This window comes from Equus quagga, chromosome 8 (assembly GCF_021613505.1).
Source record: "Equus quagga isolate Etosha38 chromosome 8, UCLA_HA_Equagga_1.0, whole genome shotgun sequence".
Lineage (NCBI taxonomy): Eukaryota > Metazoa > Chordata > Mammalia > Perissodactyla > Equidae > Equus > Equus quagga.
Genome location: NC_060274.1, coordinates 113,277,051 through 113,297,742, shown reverse-complemented (window position 1 = coordinate 113,297,742; position 20,692 = coordinate 113,277,051). Strand labels below are relative to the sequence as shown.

Here is a 20,692-nt window from a genome sequence, read left to right as displayed (position 1 = left end):
AAGAGGTCCTCACTCAAGGCAAAGTCCAAGTGTCTACCTTCCTTGTTTCTGCCACATTCCTATATTTTAAAAAGAGAATATGGCACCTAAAATTCCAACAGACAGAATAAATTCACCACCTGAAAAAAGGAATCCTACCAGTAGTTCACCATTTGTGAATTCACAATAACTTATAGTTCAGCAGAGAGTTAGTGGAACCTCAAGACGTCTCTCATGTCTCTGCATCCCACCGTACCTCCACTTTCATGTAAGGAGTCATTAGAGAGAAGGTGGTGTTGAAGGAGAGATTCCAGGCTTGTAATGAGACACTCAGTCCCAAACACAATCCTGTCCCCAGCTTTTCTGCAGCTCTACATTCCCCACGCAGAACGGACCCAGGAGAAAGACCGCCTGAGGTTCACAGCTAAGGATGACTTCTTAGTCAATTACTTTTCTTTCATTTTCATCAATCTTGGTTCTGCCAATTCCATTATCTCAACCTGGGTCTTAATGTGGGATCCAACTTAAAGAGTTAAAACCTTATGTAGGCTGAAAATGTGTTCATCAACCATTAGGAGGCAAAATGACTCATACATAGTTTCATTACCTTTTTTCTATACCAAAAAACCCCAGTGATTTTTCTTTCACAATATGAAATGCAAGCAGATTCTCCAGACACATTCAGTCAGCTCTGTGAATTGCTCAAACGCTCTTTGCAAAATCTCAGGCAATGCTGTGATCAGGAGGGAAACTCCTGAGCTACTGAAATGAGTCATATTTGTCCTGCAGATTTACTGTATGTTTGAAAGTTAAAAGAGGTTTATAGAAACATTCCAGGCTGTTAAATATGATTTTGTTTATATGTGGTGTCTGCAAAATGTTGTGGTTTCATTTAATGCACATAAGGTTCAATTCCGAATGCTTTTCCCTAGGATTCCTTAGAAGAAAGGCACTAAAAATTATAATGGAGAAAAAAATCAAGAAAATAAAATTAGCTTTCAGGTCAGAATATGTCTAGAAATGGATTAATAGCCAATAGGCAATTGGTCTGTTAGTAATTAATATAGGATAGAATGAAAGAAAGCCCCCTTGATTTAGAATATTTTTTTTGGTAGGGAAGGAGGGTGAAAAATGCTGAATTTAATTGTAGGATTCATTGTGGTATCAGTGGTGTGTCTTTTACTGGGATGAAGGCGAGCAAAGGGATATATTACTCTGAAGAAATTTACCCAGGACAAGAGATATGTCCTACTTTATCTACTCCCTTTTTTCCCACCCCGTCGTCCATACACACACACATTTGAGAATTACTGAAGTTTGCATACCAACCATAAATTTTGGTTCTCAATAGTAAGTCACTGTGTGACTGCACACTTTAGTGTTCTTATATATGTCATCACCACAAGTTATCACCACCAGCCTACCATATGCTTTATACAATGGTGACATCCCATAATCATGAGTTTTCATAACCACAGACCATGATGGGGAAATGTGTGGAAAAGCAAAGAAGAAAGAAACATCAGACAATGAAAGAAAAACCTCTTCACCGTGCCTCTGCACACAATCATAGCATCATCATAACTACAACATCTGTCAAACAAATAGATCATGTCTGATTGATCCCGTATGATCCTGGGGAGGACCGGGAGTTCTTATTCTGACTTGGGGTCATGTGGCTAAGAGCTTAGAGGAGCACAATTCTCAGAATGGTCCTGCCCCAGGGCAGGCAGACCCCCAAGCTCAGAGGCTCATTTCTGCATGGATGCAGGTAGCCGCAGGAAATTTTTGAAAGATGGATTCTATTTTTTTGGGGGTGAATACTTTAAATTAAAGAGATGTTTAGCACAAAATACACGGTACCTATAAATGAGTGTATAGTACATGACCACTTTAAGGAATAATAACGAAACAAACACCCACGTACCTACCAACCAGCTTAAATAGCACCAGCACCTTGGAAATCCTTATGTGCCCCTCTTCAATCCCACCACTCTTTTTAAATGCTTATAAATAACTTCTAACCTAAATTTTGGGTTATTTTAATTATTCTCTTGCTTTTCTTTGTAGTTTTACCCCCAAGGTATACATCTGTGATTTAGTTTTGTCTTCTTAGAACTTTACATAATCATACTATTTGCATTCTGTGATTAATTTCCTTCACACATTACATTTTGGAGATTCATCTATGTTTACATGAGTAACTGTAGTGTTTTGTTTTGTTTTTTAGGAAGATTAGCCCTGAGCTAACATCTGCTGCCAATCCTCCTCCTTTCACTGAGGAAGACTAGCCCTGAGCTAACATCCGTACCCATCTTCCTCTACTTTATATGCGGGACGCCTACCACAGCATGGCTTGCCAAGCGGTGCCATATCCGCACCCGGGGTCTGAACCCATGAAGCCCGGGCTGCTGAAGTGGAATGTGTACACTTAACTGCTGCACCACCTGGCTGGCCCTGTAGTTTATAATTATAGATGAGGCAAAGGGTTTTCTAACATTTTTCTTCCTGCTTTTTTCTCCCCAAATCCCCCCAGTACATGGTTGCACATTTTAGTTGTGGGTCCTTCTAGTTGTGGCATGTGGGACGCCGCCTCAACATGGCCTAATGAGCGGTGCTATGTCTGCACCCAGGATCTGAACCCTGGGCTGCCGAAGCCAAGCGTGTGAACTTAACCACTCGGCCACAGAGCCGGCCCCTAACATTTCTTGATATTATAGTTTGTATGGGATAAATGTCTAAGTTTTTATTCAACTGGTAGCATTTACTTTTAAAAAGTCTATGGATGGTTAGTGATATTCAGTAGAAATAAAATGAAAATAATCTGGCGTACTTTCTTAAGGAATTGCTATTTTTCTCACATTTATTTTTAAAAGGCACAATGCATCCGTCAAACCTATTAGAGACAAATTTTGGAGAGATAATTCCACAACAGTTTCCTGAGATAGACTAAAACCTATTTATTTTGTCACAAACGGGACTGAATTTGCACCATTCCCGCTATCCCACCTTAACAAAACAATAAGCTTGGTCAGATACAAATAGTTCACTTTTCAATTTCTACATGTTTAGGAAGGGTAGGTATGGAAAGAGAAGGTTGATGATGGGGAAGATATATTTTGCTCTTCACTTGGTTAATCACGTTACACCTTGGTTGAAATGAATGAAAAGGAGTAAGAGAAATGTTTAAGTGGCCAGTAAGGTAATTAAAATAAAGTAACCAAACTTTCCTCTCTTTCAACCTTACTTAAGATTCAACTGGTATAAAATACAGCTAATAGAGATGAACCCAATTACCACCTGTGTTTTCATAAACATTACCTTTCTTCATCCCCAACCTAGGACTCACTGTCTAATAAGAATCTTAAATAAATCTGATTAATAATAAACTCAGGCTTCCTTTTATGTTGTCAATGGAAAGTAAAATGGGATTTGGGGCTGTTTTCTGACTGTTGTATTTATTAAAGAACAATCTTCCTTTAACGTGCAGGGTAGACGTGGGCAATAAACTTTGGGCTTAGTTAATTTTTTTCAAGTAAAGTATGGTGAAACAATTCAGATCCAGGTATCTAGGACTGGCAGCACCACATTTTGCCAGCTCTTTCTCTTGCACAGAGGTCTGGACCTGGATATACAGCTAACTAAACAACTGCCCCAGAGCAGGGTGCAGGGAGACCCTCCCGTTCCTACTGGCGGATGTGGACGCAACTGCATCTGACCGCAGATATATAAACAAGCAGATTCTTTTCATAGTTCAAGACTTAATCTCCTAGAGACAGAAATTTCCATTTCCATCTTCAAAATGTAAAAATATGAACTGACTTTAGATGAGTCTTAGACTTAGTGTGATCTAGAAATTCAAGTCTTACCCCCAGATTTGAAATATTTGTGTGATGTGGTACAAAAGTCCATAATTTCATGTGGTTGAGCTTCAAATTATGGTACCACTATCACATTGGTAAATATTTGACTAAAGAAATAAAGTGATTGGCAAAATGAAAACAAGATGTCCTTAGGTGGAGATTATGAACCTGCGACTAATTAAAGGGAATCCCTGTAAGTGGAAAGTGGTATTCCAGACATGCTGATGGAAATGGTACACGGCATGTGGATATCGCTAACTAGAGTCACATGTCCTGTGACAGCTGAGAGGATTCTCAACATCCTCTCTAGACGGGCAGTGCTTAATGCAGGAAAATTTATGGGTAATGGATTTTCATAACAGGCCTTTTATGATCCTCCCCTCCCCCCAAAGTGCCCTCTGGAGCTTTCCTGCTTCCACTCTCATTTTTCTTAATTGGAAAAAGATTTACTTTCATTTCCTCTTTCCCAGCACTCTCTCTTGGCTCCATTTCTTTCCATTCGGGTGGCATGGCCTCCCATCTTCTTTTTCCCTCTCTGTCCCTCCTCTGTTCTTCAGAAATAGAAAGCTCAAACGTACTGATAGCTATGACACCGGAGCATGGTTTCTAGCACCTCTGGTGAACGAAGTGATTGTCATTCTAACAAGAAGGCATATTTTCGGGAGATTACTACCTCCCTGACTCCAGAAGTATTGCGCAAACTAACCCAACATCCAGCTGGCTCATAGCTAACCTCTGTGTGCTAGAACTGCAGAGTTTTGTTTACAAGTGGTAGCAAATGGAAAGACAAATCTTGAGTGGAGACAGGAAATGGAAAATAAAGAGCCAAATCCTGGATATTTGGCCCTTTGGAAAGAACATTTATTCTTGCAGAGGTCTTGGGAGCCAACCACAGCTAATGGGTCCAACTTCCCTACTGTTGGGAAAGGAAGTCAAGGAGTCGGCTCTGCACTTGGTGGATCATCTTCCTAAGTCAACGGAAACCTTACCTACGACAGGGCCAGCTCAATGTGGAGGGAAAAAGGCAGACACCTATTTGTTGTGATTTGGTAAAAAGCTAACTTGACCAAACCAAACCAAATAAAAACCTTCGTCCACAATTAGAGACTCTCTTTGAGTTAATAGAAGACCCCTACAAAAATGTGAACATTTTAACAGATAGAGTAATATTAAATAACTAAGCACCCACATCTGTCTGTGTTAAGTGAATCAGAATCACCAACAGCATAAGAATCAAACAGCCAGGGCTCTGAGAGAGGGAAGCATGGGCATTAGAAACATTCTTGAACAGCACTTAAATTGCTTTAGGGCACCTGTCCTGTACATGCAAATTTCTATCCCAATGATAGATTATTAAGCAATAAGGCTTATGCTATCTTCTGACTAGATATGAATGCAATCACTAGTTCCTTAAAATTGTTAGCTAGTACTGGAGGCACCGCTTCAGTAGAGGAGATAATTGACTTTACTCTAAAAATAGCATATTCTCATTACAGATTATAAAGTTATACCATTGGCATTGGCTTCTGGTTTATAATCTTGTGTTCATTCTTCTCCCCAACCAAACCGATGATCCATGTGGAACCTAGACTTTGAGAGGAGGACAGTTAAATTCAGGTGGGACAGAGTGGTGAACTCTGGGCAGCAAAGCAGGCCGCACAAGGGGCCTAGATTCTGAGGAAGAGGCAGTGGGTGCTGTGCCAGATATGAAGGCGGAGTCTTGTGGTAGTGGGGTGCTGGTTCACATGCTGTTCTAAAATGCAAATCAACACCCATGTGGCCAGAATTAGTGCATCCATTCAACAGATATTTATTGAGCATCTACTCCATTCAAACCACTGAGGGTAGAAACCAAGATGAAGTAAACTCAAGTTTACAATCTGGTAGGGAAGCTAAGACACGTGGAAGAATGTAACAGCAGATAGAATGTGGTAAATATCATAAGAGGCTTATTGATAAAGTGATCTAAAGTTTAGAAGAGGAGAAAGACAATCCTAGTTAGGGATCAGAGAAGGCTTCATGGAGAAAATGGTATAGGAGCTGGATCTTTTACGATTGGGGGCTTGGGGAACACAAAAGGACCTTTTCACATAGACAGCTCAAATAGCAAGGTTGCAGAGTCAGGAAATATGGACATGGAAAAGCAAACAATTCAGTCTGGCCGGGGCTTGGAGCACATGAAGGGCATTAGTAAAACTCCAATTGTGCTTGTCACATACAGAAGGACAGCTTCTAATAATTGGAAGAGCAAACCAATCATTTTACAAAGCTTCAGGAGAGAGGTTCCTGCCCTGGCAGTGGCCCTATGGAAGCACACTGGAAGGATTTTCTACTTTCAGCCTCCACTCCAGGTGTTTCATTTCATTCGGCAGCTTTTCTCAAGAAATAAAGGGCCAGCTACGCGCTATCTAGGGCTCCATAAATCTTAGCTGCATGAGGAGACTTCAGTTCAGCAAATTTTAGAATCATTTAGAACAGTAGCACTGTGGAGGATCCGTCAAGAGCAATAAGCTGTGAATTCCAATTTTTCAGAATGGCGTTTACGTCCTTTTCTATTCTAGCCACCTTCTGCACTGTCTTGTACCCACTTTGCCCACATAGAGTTAAACCAGATTTTCACTTATTCTGCTTGTAAATCAGATCCCAGGAGAAATCCACCACTGTGGCAAGGTGGTGACATATTAGGACCACAGAATAACTAAACTAGAAGGAATTTTGGAGGTTATTTTCTTTCCAAGCTCCACATTTTCTACATAGTACCCTGCGGTGTAAGGGGTGAAGTAACTCACATAAGTAATTACAAAACCAGGACTGGACCCAGATCTTTAGTTCCCATACTTGTTTTCTTTCTAACCTATGACACTATGTGAGCTTTCTTAGGGTGTTCTGGAGGTGAATAAAAAGCTTCGGTCAGAGATTGGCAAACTATGGCCCAAGGGCCAAATCCAGCCCACATCTTAGTTTTGTAAATAAAGTTTTATTGGAACACAGTCATGCCCTTATCATCTATGGCTTCACACTTCAATGCCAGAGTCGAGTCATTATGACAGAAGGGGTTATTTACCACAAATTTGAAATATATACTATCTAGCCCTTTACGAAAAAGTTTGCTGATCCCTGATTTAAGACAGTGGTCTCCAATGTTTTTTATAGTGTACTCCTATCAGTTAAAAAAAATTAAGCATATATATATATATAAACATACACACATATATATACACACATATGTATATTCGTTTATTTATGTTATATACATGTAGTGCTGTTTAAATGTTTATAGATTTATAAAACACAAACAAAAATTTTAAAAAGATAGGATGACAACAAAACAAAACAATATTTAAAGTAAGGTTTAATTTATTAATGTTCATAAAATCTCTTTTGAAAACTCTTGGTTTAACACACTGTGATGAGTAATTTGAAGGTCTGGCCGTAAGTTCAATTTATTTTGACATTTGGTTTTAAATGACAGTTATAGCTTAATTTTTTAAAAAGTCCCTAAAAGATTTGTAGATACAAATGGAAGGAACACATCATTGTCTTGGTATGTTGAAACATTAGACTAATATATTCAATCTTGCCCACTAATCAGGCAATTTTTTGACGATTCTTTGCCTGGAAAATTTATGTCTGTTCTGATATCAACCAGTTGTTCATTCAAAGTAATCCAAAGGTGTTTTACTTTTTACATTTTTTTATAAAGATTTTATTTTTTCCTTTTTCTCCCCAAAGCCCCCCAGTACATAGTTGTATATTCTTCGTTGTGGGTCCTTCTGGTTGTAGCATGTGGGACGCTGCCTCAGCATGGTTTGATGAGCAGTGCCATGTCCGTGCCCAGGATTCGAACCAATGAAACACTGGGCCGCCTGCAGCGGAGCGCGTGAACTTAACCACTCGGCCACGGGGCCAGCCCCTAGTTTTTACATTTTTAATAAACAGCTTCAAATCCACTGAAATCCTTCACCTGGGAGATTTTCAAATAGATTCGAAAATGTAGTTTCCAAGGTAAGGTGTATGAAGATCTGATATTCTTGGAAGGTTACATGTTTACATCTTTTTCAACAAGAAAATCACAAAACAATGGGGCTAGTTTCCAAAAGATCTCTCTGCTGCATGAGTTTCTTCTGAAAAGCAGTTATGGTCTCCCCTCTCTGTTGAAAACTTGTCTTCACTGAAAGGAACAGGTTCAGTGTGTCGCTGAGGAAGGAAGTGCTCACAGCCTCAGTGACAGCCCCGCCATGTTCTCATAGTTTCCTTGGGTTCACATTATAGAGTTACCTTTAGCCTGCGGCTTCGATAGAAATCCTTTTTTTTTTTTTTTTTTAAAGATTTTATTTTTTCCTTTTTCTCCCCAAAGCCCCCCAGTACATAGTTGTATATTCTTCGTTGTGGGTCCTTCTAGCTGTAGCATGTGGGACGCTGCCTCAGCATGGTTTGATGAGCAGTGCCATGTCCGTGCCCAGGATTCGAACCAACGAAAGACTGGGCCGCCTGCAGCGGAGCGCACAGACTTAACCACTCGGCCACGGGGCCAGCCCCCGATAGAAATCCTTTTAAGTCCAGAAAGCCAAGCCCATTTCATGAAGGTTACTTTGGTTTAAACTAGATAAGCCGTACCATCTGTAAATCCACTTACCTAGTTACGAGTAAACTGCAAGGAGTCACAGGATGTGAAAACACAGGGGCTGTCCTCCCCTCTCGGGGGGAACTCCTGCTCTGCCCTCAGGACCAGTTACACTGATCAAAAATATGGACTCAATGAAGGTGCCAGTGCCAGAAAGCACATTAACCTTCGTCAAGCTTTATTTCCTTTTCTTTTAACTTCATTTTATACTCTCTTGCCTTCTTTTCTTTGATCATGCTTCTACTTACAAGGCTCTTCCCACCTCTCCATTTTTACCTAAAGCGGTCTCCTCTATCCCTCAAGGCTAGCTCAAATGGCACTCTTACCAGACAAAGTCACATGAAGGACTCTTTTCCTCCTGTGAAATCTCAGTTGTTATTCCAGATATTTGCCACATACTGCCTTGTTGCTGTTATTTCTGTATCATCTTATTGGCCCTTTTATGTCAGGTTTGTTGAACGCAAGTCATGTTTTATATACTTTTTCAGCCCTCCTATTCAATGTGCCTTGCATAAAGTAGGTATTTAACAAGTATTTTTAGAACTGAATTCAAGAAAGGCATATGGCATAAGACATTGAGCAATGGCAATTACGAAGGCTAATTAACAACGACGAAGGCTAATTCTGAACAGGAGGTGAACTGCCTAAGTTCATGCGGATTTACCTGAATCAGACACGAGAAGGACAAACAGGCCACCATGAAGCCATCTAAAAGTTCTAGTGTCAAATACAGGACAACAGTGCTTCCCCAAAGGACATAAAAATGAAATGTGACTCAGTTTCATGAATAGGGAAAGGCCAACAACTCTACGTGAGGCTCATGAGTATTTATGGAAAATATGATGTTTAAAGTTATTAGCACTTTATCAGTGGGAGAAGGCCACCCCCAAAACATGTCCCAAAGGCATGTGTGTTTGTGTACACCTGTGTGTGCACAAACACACATACACACACTCATTCAGAAGCTTTGTGGGTTGTCAAAAAGGCAGACAATCCACACTGGCTTGTGAATAGGAACCAGGAAAACCCAGCTATGCCTGCTGCTGTGTCGCATAGGCCATGGGGCTTGCTCTCTGATCATGAGTTCCAGAAGCTGAAGCCTGATCATTCAACAAGGGAAGAAATGATGTCTCAGGTTTAAACTTCAATACTATGAAATAATGGAACAGAGCCATATTAAACCAACCTAGGAGTGATAGCGGCAGCTTCAGGGAGACAGAAGAGAGTTAGCAAAAGATATCAGAGGTGGAACTCCAACACTTCACATTTCTCTCAATTCCTTCTCACCAGAAGTTGGAAGCAACTACTAGTTAGAGCCTTATTGCCGGTGTCTGCCTGGGTAGGCACATGGAGAATTTTGCTCATTGGTCCAAAATGCCAAAGTTTTAATGTGTTTATTGTAAATGTGTTTCTCATCTGTATGCTACTTTCTCTGTAGACGCCATTATGTTGCAACTACTTACAGAAAGTCTCCTTGAGTTTAGAACTGGATAGTGTGCGCTTTCCTTGTTATTAAGAACCAAATAGGAAAGATATTTGAATTTTGAACCTAGTCAATACTCAGGGGCTAAAGTCAAAATGAGTCAACTGGTGTTTTCCAGTCTGATTGTGGACCCTGGCCTGCTTCCAGAGCTTGTGTGTGAGTGTGTGCACATGCACACCTGCCATCAGCCTGTCTCTGTTATTGTCGCATGATTGGTCTTGGCTTGGCTCATGAAAAGAGCAAAAGTTCTATATTTTCCTGTTACTCTGCCACATGCCTTTTTTTCTCATAACTCTTCCTGCATCATACCCCCTTGTAAATTCCTTATATCTCTATATTCTCTCCTCTCACTATCAAGCCAGTGTTGGTTTTGGCCTTTTGCAATGTTTGTGGAAAGCAAGATTAATTCAGTACAAGTAGGTAAACTAAGCAAGTTTGACTTAGCCAGTCTTTTAGAAATATTTTCATGTGCTCTGGTCAAACTAATTCTATAACTCATCGGATAAATCCTTGAGATAGCCAAAAATAGTTAATTGCACGGTATCATGGGCTGTCTTGCCACTTTTACATTTAATTTCAGAGTTAGGTTTGTAAATTAGTTTAATCTACTTTGTAGGTGACCTAAACTCGCCTCGGGATGTATCTCCATGGGGCCAGCAAAGTGATTTTATCTCCAGACATCTTAACCACTTGTCCAGTTGACAAAAATATCCAAAAGAACAGTTCGATTTGATTATTAAATTGACTATACTGACTATATTTGATGCAGACATTAGTAGCCATAAGCCCACAATGACATTGTATTATGGGCTGTGCTCTCTAGAGCTATACTTTGGAACCAAGTGCCCAATGGCCCTTTACAGATGTTGTATTATTTGGCCTCATCTTCCTTTTTGAAATTCCCTGTCTACCATTTATTTTGTAGTTTCCTTTGTCTCTTTCATCGATTTCTTCCTTTCTTGACACACTAGCCCTGGGTAATTCCATCTACATTTACAATTGTTCGTCAGTTTGATGATTTTCTAATTTACGTTAATTACTAGTTCAGGCTGCTCTCTCGAACTTCTAAATGACCTTTCTTCCTTGGTAATGAAATTTCCGGTAAAGAAGTTGAGAGTAATGAGTTATTCTGGACATCTGATTAATCCATGACTCTTCCAAAATTCAAAGCTTCTCCCCATCCTGGTACTGAACTCTCAGATCCTCTTGTTTTCAAATATGGATGATTTAAAAAAATTTTTTTTAATTCCTCAGTAATATCATCCTATCCTTGCTACAGATAGCAATTTCACAATTTCAGGATGTAAAATTGGCTTAATATTAAAAGAAAAGTCAAATAAGGAAGCATTTATTAACTAAATTAAATATCAAAGGATGAATAACTTGCATGAGCACAGAGAAAACATTAAAAATATAACTTTATTATTTATAACTTTGAAATGGATACACTGTTTTTTTACTACTTGGGCAGAGTGTTTTAGTCCCTGCATTCAAGGGAAATAAAGTTTAAACAATACCCACGTATCTAGAAGTTGATTTTGGTTGAAAGCACAATTCTCTCCTGTTAGGTTTGAAACAACGGAACTGAACCTATCAACCTGGGAAGAAACCTGTCTAACTTGTTTCATACATATATTGTATTTTCTTTAATGGTTTCAAAATGTCAGAAAGAAAAAGAACCTGGCCCTACCATCCAGGGCTGGATGATACAATAGAGGATGCATTCAGAGCAGAGGTTCTCAGCGTTGGCTGCACATGAGAATCACCTCAGGGAGATTTTAAAACTCTCTCTGCCCAGCCTTTGCCCCACACCAATTAAATCAGACCCTCTGGGGATACGATCCAGGCATTAAAGCTCCCCAAGTGATTCCAGCCTGCAGCCAGACTGAGAAACCCTGATTGATAATGAGTGACTTAGGAATAGTTCGGGCCAGATGCAGTTATGTTAAGAGGTAGTGTGGAGTCATTCAGAAAGTAGAGTGGAGAGAGGAGTCAGGGGCAAGCATTTAGAAATCAGAGTGGAAATAGACAAGGCACTCATCCTTATGATCCTAAACACCAGGATTTTCTTTTTTTTTAATTGGGATATATCAATATTTATAAAGAGAAAATGGGTGTTACTTAATACTCTTGTTTCAGGCAGTTTTTAAAACTTATTAAACATTGGTTAAATACACCAAGTGGTACATCCCTTGCTCTCTTGATGACCAAATTTGACCAAGTCTGACAAATTTGACCTTCATTGGCTGGTGGCTGACCCCAGAAGGAGCAGGCCTGGCAACGGGGAGGATTCATCCTATAACCTCAACTTCCTTTCATGATGAAAACACCATATAGCCCCAAAGTCCTATCTTTTCCCCATCACGAATGATCTGTGTCAGCATGACATTCTTAAAGCCCAGCTAAGGATCTGTGAGGAAAAAATTCTTAAAGTCTGTTTTACAGAATTCAAACTGTGAAAAGAGAAAAAACTAGGTCGGGAGCCAGCCAAACCAGTGAGGTACCTGCCAAACCACACCTTATCCTCCTCAATCAGCAAAAATATCATCCACCGCCTGACTGCTCTTACCTCACCAATAGGAGCTCATTCATTCCCTTATTAGGACACTGGCAGTGGCAAGAGACACTGCTCATGTCTGAGGCCCAGGAGTGGCTCCCACAACATGTGCAGTTCATCAAAAATGAGAAGAGGGTAAAAGGCACCGAGGGAGGGGACTGGAAAAATTAAATCTGCACTGTATGGAGGAGAATCCATCTTGGTAGACCACAATTATGGTTTTGGATTAAAAAAAAATTTTTTTTAAAGGCCAAACCAAAAAAAACCACAATCCTAATATTTTTTAAAATACATTTTTTGGAATGGTGTTTTTAAAACTTAGAAATGCAGTCAAGAAAATTTTAAGTCGAATGCTTCCAGGGAGTTGAATATACGTGATCAGTGAGTACCTGGTCTTAACCTTCAAGAAGGGCTGGGCGTGGGTGGTCTTTCCCAGTTCTAGAGCACACACTTGGACATAGAGGTGTCATTTGCTTTTTTTTTTTAACCTGGAGCAAAATAAAAGGCCTGACCCTCCTTCTGTCTTTCTTCAGGGCTCCTCTCCATGCTCTGACCCTCATCCTAGCTTACCACCTGCTTTCTTTTCTTGCCATGTACCATCATTCACACCAGGCTTTTTTCTATGATGTTGGAGTAGCTTCCAGGTCAAAATGAGATGTCTTCCTGCTGTGATCTGTGTCAACAGGGCTGTCCTCTTAATCCCAACCAGTTCAGTGGCTGAGCTCTTTTCAGAGTTGACTCATGAACTCAGATCCATCCAAGCCATAACGGATTACAATTCTAACTTTCTAGAACTTACAAAACACTTCCATCATGTATATGCTCTAATTTGATCTTTAGAATACCAGTGAGAGAGACACTGTTCTCATTCTTATTTCATAGTTGAGGAAATAGGCTCATGGGAGCTGGGTGACTCGTATTCAGAGCCAGCACATCACTGTAATTTGGGGCTTTTCTGACTGGTACTCTCTTCCGTCTCAGAGATGTAATAGTATTGTTCTTCTGCTCACAGGAGGAGCTCTGAAGCCTACCAGAGAGAATTTAAGTCCTTAAGTTCCCCCAGGGACCTCTAAACAAAAGGTGTTTGAGCCCCTGGGAGACTGTAGGAGGCCCCAGGAATCATGTTCACGCTCTGGAGTTGAGCTGGTGCCAACAACTAGCTCTGCTAAATTTGACTCCTTGTGAAAGTTGTAGATGACATTTCTAAGGCTAAAAAGCCAAACACAACAGCCATTATCTACTTAAAACAGTAACACTGCTGACTAAAAAAAAGAGGAATCTAGTAGACCGACCAACCTTGACTTTGAATGAGTGAAGCAAATGTACAAATTGTTTAAAAAATGAGGAAGCTTATTAATACTGATGACTCCCATTTTTGCAGTACTTATTACGTGCCAGGCAGTGAACAGGATGCATCTCATCTAATCCTTACAATAGCATTGAATAGACGTGTTATTCCCATTTTACAGTCTAGATGAGCAAACCTGCCACAGAGAAGTCAAATCACTTGCCTAGGATTACACACTAGGATTTAGCTACCATCTAGCTGACCCCAAAGTGTGGGCCCTTGGCACTACCACAGCACAGCACATCCATTTCTTTCCAGGTCTCAGTTCTCTGACTTTGACAGGACAGGATTTAGAAGTTAAGAGACAGAGAGGTTCAAAATTATTTGAAGAGTTTATCTTCTTTTAAGTGGCATAAGAAAGTCATGTGATATTAGTAACAATGAAATGAGGAGTTGCTAGTTTTATGGAAGTCCAGGTCTCCCACTGGGGGAAGAGGTACACTCATTGCCTCTTTGTAGGGCCCTTAAAGCAGTATTTGGTCCCCTGGGCTGGTTTTTTAAGGCAAAGAGTCATGAAAGATCAAAGACCCCCCCGGTCCACTCCCCTCACCCTCTCTAGCCCTGCTCCACCAGGAGGAGAAGCTTGCTCATCAAGCAGGATCTGATGTCATATCACAAATGCTGCCAGATTCTCCCACTCAAAGACCAGAGGTTAGAGCTGTGAAAGCACAGGCAGCGAATAACATCCGTTCAGTGTTCAGCTGGAGAGAGAAGGGAGCCACCAGGAGCCAGCCTGGAGCCCGGAGCCAGTCACTGCACACACCCAGGCAGGGGGGAGGTGAGCCAGTGAATCAAGCTCTCTGGCCTCATCTTCCTCATCTGTAAAATGAAGCTGATGGTACTTAACTTGCAGCATTGTTGAAGGGTTACACAAACTAATATTTGTCAAGCACGTAGAACAGTGTTTGGCACATAGTAAGTACTATTGAGTGTTAACCATTTTTATTATTATCATTATTGTTACCATCCTCCTCCTCATCATCATATGGGAAATAGTTCTGTGCTTACAGGTCTTGCAAAGTATGCTGCTGTTTGCAAGCATGAAGGGGAGAATGGGGCAGACAGATTTTTATAACTCAAGGATCTTAAACTCCTTTTCATTGAAAACATTAACACAAGAGAGATTGAAAAATGCAGAATAAATGTAGGGAGAAACTCTTATCTCCTGTTGGTATTTCCTTATTCCCCCTCTACCTTTTCTCTGTCTTTCTTTTTTGAGGAGTGGAGGAGGAGAATTATGGCTAAATGGAATGCCTTTTATCTCTCATTTTTTCTGTCCTCTTAATCCATGCCACTTCTTGCTAAAATGTAGATGGAAATTTCTCGTCAGACAGCTTTACCTTCCCATGCCAGAGGATGCACGTGTCCTAGTGGAAGAGCATAATCCCCTTTCTTGTTCTTCTTCGGGGCTGGCTTAACACCCACACTTGGTGGAGAATTGATGGTGCAGAGCTCTATGCTTGGAGGTTGGCTCTGACTCTCACTGGAATGGCTTTAGACAGATGGCCTGTCAGTGGAGGACCCAGATGTCCCCACTGTTCCAATAACTTTCAGCCAGCTGGCATTTTATTTGTACTCAAAAATTATCCCACTTATTGCTTATGAATTAAACTATGTACTGTCATGTTATTTTAAATCTTTCAGTACTTGTTATGAGTTGAATTGTTTCCTCTAAAGATGATATGTTGATGACCTAACCCCCAATACCTCAGAATGTAATCTTACTTGGAAACAAGGCCTTTACAGAGGTAACCAAGTTAAGATGAGGTCATCAGGGTGGGCCATCATCCAATATGATTGGTGTCCTTCTAAAAAGTGGGAAATATGGACACAGAAAAGGCATGCATGGAGGGTAGATTATGGGAAGAAACACAGAGAGAGAATGTCATGTGAAGGCAGAGGATTGGAGTGATGAATCTACACATCAAGGACCGCCAAAGATTGCCAGTAAACCATCACAAGCAGGGAGAGGGGCCTGGAACAGATTCTCCCTCACAGCCCTCAGAAGGAAACAACCCTGCCTGTTATTTGAAGTAACCTAGCATGTAGTACTTTTTTATGGCAGCCCTAGGAAATTAATGCAGTATCCAATCTAAGGATCAAATGGTTTGACTTTGTTAATAAAATTTTTCTACGATTTCTAGCATCTTCTCCTGTTTATTTAGGTGAGTTGTTCATTACATTGAATCAGCAGCACATCTGATTTATTAAGATGCCCTCTGTTGGGGGGCTGGCCTGGTGGCATAGTGGTTAAGTTTTCTTGCTCCGCTTCAGCAGCCCGGGGTTCACAGGTTCAGATCCCGGGCATGGACCTAGCACAGCTCATCAAGCCATGCTGTGGTGGCATCCCACATAAAATAGAGGAAGATTGGCAACAGATGTCAGCTCAGGGCCAATCTTCCTCACACACAGACACAAACACAAAAGATGTCTTCTGTTGTAAATTGTAAATTTATCCTCTCGTATGCTCAATTTTCACCTTTGCTGTGTTCCTTCTGCTTCTCTGGTATGGGGGAATCTTGGCTGGAGATTTACCTGTAGCTCTGAGGTGGGCTCAGAAAACTCCAGCCTTCTTGGGCTCCCAGGGGCAGCAGATGACACAGCCTCCGTTGCCTGGGTGGAGAGGATTCTTTACGAGGTCTCTCTCCCAGCCTGCAAATCTTCAGATCCAGAAGAGACAGACTTGTAATACTTCCCTGGGTCAAGTTTAACGTTTAAGTAAGGTCAGAAATTTAAAAGTGTATACTAGGGAGGGAGAATAAATGGAAAATAAATCTTTCTCATGTTATTAACTCCTTATAGACCTGGGACGGTTCAATCTACAACTTCAAGCCTGTTTCCCTTGGGCTGAGTAGAGAGCATATGTACCACCCGGGTGCCCTTCACTCAGTGAGGTTAAAAGGAAAGCCCCCACCTATGCTGGGGGCCGAGGAGCTTTCTCTGTTTTGTCATCAGGAGGTGTTCACTGCTCGGCTAATATCAGAATACCATTCTTCACGTTAGGCCTCTCCAGGATGCGTAAGCTTTGTCCAAGTTGCGGAGACCTCAGCAAACTTTAAAATGTACAGCAGGTAAGGGCCAGGTTTGTCACATTTAATTCTAAGAAGTCTGTATACTCATATTATGGGTTGAAAGGTGTCCCCTCCAAATATATGTTTAAGTCCTAAGCCCCAGGACCTCAGGATGTGACTTTATTTGGAAATAAGGTCTTCACAGAAATAATCAAGTTGAGATGTGGTTGTTAGGGTGGGCCCTAAGCCAACATGACTGGTGTCCTTATAAATATAAATAGGGGAAATTTGGACACAGAGACAGACACACACAGAGGGAAGACGATGTGAAAAGAAACAGGGAGAATGTCACGGGGAGTCATGGAAGCTCTGGAGCTACGCTGCCACAAACCGAGGAACACCCGGGGCTGCCAGAATCTGGAAGGGGCCAGACAGGCTCCTCCCCCCGCAGGACGCAGAGGGGCGCCGCCCTGCGGACACCTTGACTTCAGGCTTCTAGCCTCTAGACCTGTGAGAGAATAAGTTCCTGTTGTTCTAAGCCGCGCAGTTTGTGGTACTTTGTCATGGCAGCCCTAGGAGATGAGCACAACTCGTCACAGTCACTCAAGCTTTTGTGATCACCCAGAAGCTACCTCAGATCCATCCCCAGGAACCAGTGCGTGCCAACGGTTATCGCTGTTAATCTCCCCCCCACACACACTCAGAAAGAGCGCTTGCTAAGTCCAGGCACCGTGCTAACCACTTTACATATATTTCCCTCTTTTTATAGATGAATAAACTGAGAAACTCAGCGAGATTAAGTAATTTGCTCAAGGGCACGCAGTTCAGAAAATGACGCCACTAGGATTTGAATCCAAGTTTACCCGGATTTCGAAGTCAATATTCTTAATTGATACTCTCCTCATCTGTCAAGATTGCTAAAGGCATCCAAACCTCTGGCAAACATCCCTACTTCTTGCTCCATCCCCCTTCACAGCAGATCTGGTTTAAGACAACTAGGAAAAATAGTGACTCTATATTTTGCCCCAAAAGTCCATTTTCAGCAAGTTTCTTTTCTTCTTCTTTTTTTTTTTTTTGAGGAAGATTAGCCCTGAGCTAACTGCTGCCAATCCTCCTCTTTTTGCTGAGGAAGACAGGCCCTGAGTTAACATCCATGCTCATCTTCCTCTACTTTATATGTGAGACGCTACCACAGCATGGCGTTGCCAAGCGGTACCATGTCCACACCCAGGATGGAACTGGCAAACCCCGGGTCACCAAAGCGGAATGTGCGAACTTAACTGCTGTGCCACCAGGCCAGCTCTCAGCAAGTTTCTTTTAGCTTTGGAGTTATCCAAAGTATAGCAATATGGGTTATCTTTTTTTTCTTTTTTTTGTGAGGAAGATTCACCCTGAGCTAATATCCGTTGCCAATCCTCCTCTTTTTCTTGTTTTTTTTTTCTTCTTGAGGAAGATTAGCCCTGAGCTAACATCTGTGCCAGTCTTCCTCCACTTTGTACGTGGGATGCCTCCACAGCATGGCTGATAAGTGGAGTAGGTCCTCACCCAGGATCCAAATCCGTGATCCCCAGGCACCAGAGTGGAGTACGCTGAACTTTAACCTCTCAGCCATGGGGCCGGCCCCTAGCATGTGTTATCATTTTTAAGTAGTAGTATCAATTTAAGTAGTAAATGGAACAACCAAGATCTGAGGTGAAACATTCCTCTGATTTTTCTAAAGCAGATGGATGTTTCAATGAATACATGTCAATCACAAACTGAATTGAGCTGCCTTTCCCCCCAGTATCATCTTTGTTGGCATAAGGTGTCAAGCCATCTCTCCTCTGGGGTCTTTAGGAGGGGGCATGCTCAGAGGGAGGGAACAGTAGGAAACGGAACATGGATAAAGCATCCATTGTGGTTTACACACTTTTATGTAGCTAGTTCTTTTAATTTTCACTAAACCTGCAAGGCAGATATTATACATTTTTTTTTTTTTTTTACAGATGAAGAAATTTAGGCACAGTGAAATTAAGCAACGCACTCAGGGTCACACACTTGGTAATGAGCGGGGTCTAGACACAGACGTGGGAGTCAGGATATCTGGTTCTAGTTTCTTGAGTGTCCAGAATGTGCCCACGCAGTGCTGCAGAAGGAGGGTCAGGCCAATAGAAGGATGCTGAGACCCTTTCCCCGCTGCAGAAAGGCTACCTATGAGACGGCAGGGGTGAGGAATAGGTTCCTCTTTAAAGCCACTCCTTCTGCTCCAAAGTTTCGGTGCACCTAAACCCCACTGGGCCTCACTTACTCACTGAAAAGTTGTCTGGGGGCCAGCCGGGTGGCGCAGCGGTTAAGTGCACATGTTCCGCTTCAGCAGCCTCTGGGGTTCGCTGGTTCGCATCCTGGGTGCGGACATGGCACCGCTTGGCAAGCCATGCTGTGGTAGGCATCCCACATATAAAGTAGGGGAAAATGGGCACGGATGTTAGCTCAGGGCCAGTCTTCCTCAGCAAAAAGGGGAGGATTGGCAGCAGATGTTAGCTCAGGGCTAATCTTCCTCAAAAAAAAAAAAAAAAAAGTTGTGTGAACACAGTCTTTCTCAATTCAATTCTTAGTCATATCAGAAAACTTATTAAATAGTTTTGGAAATTATCTACACAGAAGCTACAAGTGTCCTGAAGTCAGTTTAAAGCTAGGTTTAAAATATTGCTTAAATTTTATGTAATTTTCTCTGGAAACTATATAGGGTAGTTATGAGCTGTGGCCTTTGGGGGGGGTGAGTATTGCCAATCTGTGTAAAGAATGTTTTCACTCTTTAAAGAGCAAAAGTGGGAAATTTATTTGCTTCTCTTTAGGGTGAATATAGTCCTATTTTATTTTAATTATTTTATTTTCTGTCTGTTATACACAAAGTGAAAGCTAGAGTGATTTGGAGAATCAAGTTCTAGAAAAGGTGAAGGTGGACATTCCTTGCAAGGATCAGTAAGCTGTCATGGAAAAGTAAAGCAAAGACACAGAATGCTAACATGGCAGGCAGAGCTAGCCTGTAAGAGGCAGATGTCTAGGGTGTTTAGGTCTTAAATAGGAATTTACCAGCATAGAAAATTCCAGACTAAAATAGCTGGCCCTAAATAGGAATGTCAGGACTCGAAGGAAGTGTTCTTTTCTTTTTTCTTTTCTTTTTTTTTTTTTGGTGAAGAAGATTGTCCCTGAGTTAACATCCATGCCCATCTTCTTCTATTTTGTATTTGGGACATTGACACAGCATGGCTTGATGAGCGGTGCGTTAAGTCTGTGCCTGGGATCCAAACCTGTGAACTCCAGGCCGCCAAAGCAGAGTGCAGGAACTTAACCACTACACCACTGGGCCAGCCCTTGAAGGAAGTGTCCTAATCAATGTTTGTGTGAGATGAGGTTTACAATAAAGTTATAAAGTGAAAGATCTATGAGAAAAGTACCATATTTTCTCCATAAGTTTATTGTTTTAAAACCTTCTTCATAAAATGATCTCCTTTACTGGTTACTTTTGTTGAATGTCAGTTGGTTTTAATAAAAAGCAATCTTACAAACAAGGAAATTAGTGTTTATAAATCCAGTGGGCTAGAGGAGATACTCTCAGGCCAAGCATACTCCTTCACAAATTAGCTCATGAGTTAAAAACCCACTGACCACCTAGTTGCTTCCGTGTTTTATAACCAGAAAAAGTCTTTATTTATTTATTATTATTTTTTTTAATTATTTTTTTTTAAAGATTTTATTTTTTCCTTTTTCTCCCCAAAGCCTCCCCGGTACATAGTTGTATATTCTTCGTTGTGGGTCCTTCTAGTTGTGGTATGTGGGATGCCGCC

The 20,692-nt window shown here is 41.3% G+C and overlaps 1 protein-coding gene across 7 annotated transcripts in view; it reads right to left on the bottom strand.

The window, feature by feature from the left end:
• Positions 1-20,692, bottom strand: part of CALD1 (caldesmon 1) — a 181,021-nt gene that overhangs the window by 42,999 nt on the left and 117,330 nt on the right. The gene's annotated exons all lie outside the window — the stretch shown is intronic.